The 2,500-nt window shown below is 34.9% G+C and overlaps 1 long non-coding RNA gene across 1 annotated transcript in view; it reads left to right on the plus strand.

The window, feature by feature from the left end:
- Nucleotides 1-568, plus strand: part of LOC113806589 (uncharacterized) — a 6,568-nt gene extending 6,000 nt beyond the window's left edge. Inside the window, exon 2 of the long non-coding RNA XR_003475814.2 lies at nt 1-568. This exon is cut by the window's left edge and continues 1,157 nt beyond it. This is a non-coding gene — a long non-coding RNA (uncharacterized lncRNA).
- The last annotated feature ends 1,932 nt before the right edge of the window (nt 569-2,500 follow it).

Genomic DNA, 2,500 nt, shown 5'->3' on the forward strand with positions numbered 1-2,500 from the left:
AAAGTAATTTGTCAAGCAGCCAAGCTCAAATAATGGAAGAGGCAAAAAAGATGACAGATACATATACTGATGAAACATTAAATGAAATGGGAAAAAGATAGAAAAAAATCATCATCACAAAAGAAGACATTAAGACAGCTTGCAGAGACGGCAAAGAAGAATGAATTCAGATCCCACCTTGGGCAACTTGCAAGAAATATTGATAATTTGGCTGATGTAAATAAGGACAGTCATGTTGGGACATGAAGAAAAAAGTTGTAGAAAGTCCTGGGCACCCACGAAGAATATAAAGAAATCTGGAAAAAAATATGACCAAAGATGACAGAGAAGCCCTACAAAAAATTGGAACAAAAATGAACAAAGGACTGAAAAAAAAAAAAAAAAATTTGGAGGGTAAGTGATCTCCAAGCAAAGCAAATATATTATCGGAGCCAAAATGTAGAGATAGACAAACATTAACCCTGAAGACGGACGGAATACCGAAAGATTATAGAGTCTATACAGATATTGATGGTTTAACTTCGAAGTTGCAAGAACTAGAGGCAATAAATGAAATGAATAAACCAAATGTAATATGTATCACTGAAACCTAACTAGATCCTTCCATAGACGATGTAACATTAGGACTTAAAGACTATAATATTTGGAGAAAAGATAGGGTAGATGGGAATGGAGGGGGTAGAAATATTAACAAGGAAAGAAATTATTACAAAGGAGTTAGAAATTAATCAAGAACCTATAGTGGAACTGAAGGCAATTGAGGTAGAAACAAACGGGGTAAACATGATAACAACTACGGTATACGTTGTGGTCACAAAAAAATGATCAAAAACTAATTTAAGAAACATTAAAGAGCCTGGAAGAAGTACTACAACTTTCGGAAACCAATGCAAAAAAAATCTTATCACAGGAGATTTTAATAGCAAAATCGGCTGGGAAAGTTTCGACCCCAGAGCGCAACCACATTCGTGGAATGCTAAATTACTAGAAGTCATAAATGAGTATTGCCCTTTCCAGAATGTAACATATCATACCAGGTTAAGAGGGCTAGATAGGCGGTCTATGCTTGACCTAATATTTCCAAAATATAACGATGGTCTTAAGGATATCGAGTACTGTCCTCCTTTAGGAAAAAACGACCATGTACTGATTAATCTAAAATACTGGCTACTACAAGAAAAAATTGTAAACAAGAAAGGAAAAGTACAATTACAAAAGAGGTAATTATAGAAGCCTTAAAGATTTCTTTGATAGTATAAACTGGGAAACACTTCTGGGCGATGAGAACCTTGATCAATATTCAAAATTTTGTAAGATCTATAAAAAAAGGAGTGGAAATATTCATATCAAAATTCAAAACTGAAGCAAGAAAGGGCCAAAAATTGTTCAGTGACAAATGCTAGAAAATGAGAGAGAGAGAGAGAGAGAGAGAGAAAACCAGCTCTTTTTGAAAAGATTCAGAAGACTGAGATCTCAGGCAGCGTATGGAAGATATAAAGTAAGAAGAAATCATTAAACCCAAACCATGAGAGAGGCGAAATTAGACTTTGAAAAGGATTTCATCAACAAATGTGCATGTCAACCAAAGCTTCTTTAACTACATAAATAGAAAAACTAAAAGTAGAGATCAAATTAGCGCCATCAAGGACAATAACAATATTTAATCAAAGGAATGCGCTGAAAAACGATGTACTTCTTTATTGTTAATCTTCCAAAATTCACTGAGACCAAGTAAACTACCAAAAAGTTGGAAACTCGCTAATGTTACACCCTTATGTAAGAGTGGCGACAAACAAAACCCACTAAATTATAGACCAGTTTCATTAACCAGTGTAGTATGTAAGCTGCTAGAAAGTATGATTGGAAAACAATGGGTTGAAATACTTGAAAAACACGAAAAGATGTCAAATAAACAATTTGGTTTTAGAGAAGGACGCTGATGTGTAACAAATCTCTGTTTTTATGATAGAGTATCTGAAATATTACAAGAAAGAGATAGTTGTGTGGATTGTGTGTACTTGGACTTTAAAAAGGCTTTTGATAAAGTGTCTCACAAGACTACTATGGAAATTAGAGCACATGGGTGGGGTGAAAGGCAAACTACTCACATGGATGAAAATCTTTCTTCATGAAAGTCAGATGAGCACAGTAATTAGAGGGAAGCATTCTACATGGCGACAAGTCTCCAGCGGAGTGCCTCAAGGATTGTTGTTAGCGCCGATTATGTTTACCATTTTCGCCAATGATTTAGGGTAGTTATCTAAATACGTTTGCAGATGACGCGAAGATACAAAAAAGGATAACAGACAACGTCTCATGACAATGCCTCCAAAGTGACATTGAGAACTTATTCACAATGAGTTGTAAATGGAAAATGGAATTCAATACCAATAAATGCCACATAGTCAGGTTTGGAGAAAGTAGAAATCGCCCACTATTCCAATAGAAATTAGAAATAATATTAAACACAGCTGACAGGGAAAAAGATCTTGGGGTAATT

This window comes from Penaeus vannamei, unplaced genomic scaffold, assembly GCF_042767895.1.
Source record: "Penaeus vannamei isolate JL-2024 unplaced genomic scaffold, ASM4276789v1 unanchor582, whole genome shotgun sequence".
NCBI classification, from domain to species: Eukaryota; Metazoa; Arthropoda; class Malacostraca; order Decapoda; family Penaeidae; genus Penaeus; species Penaeus vannamei.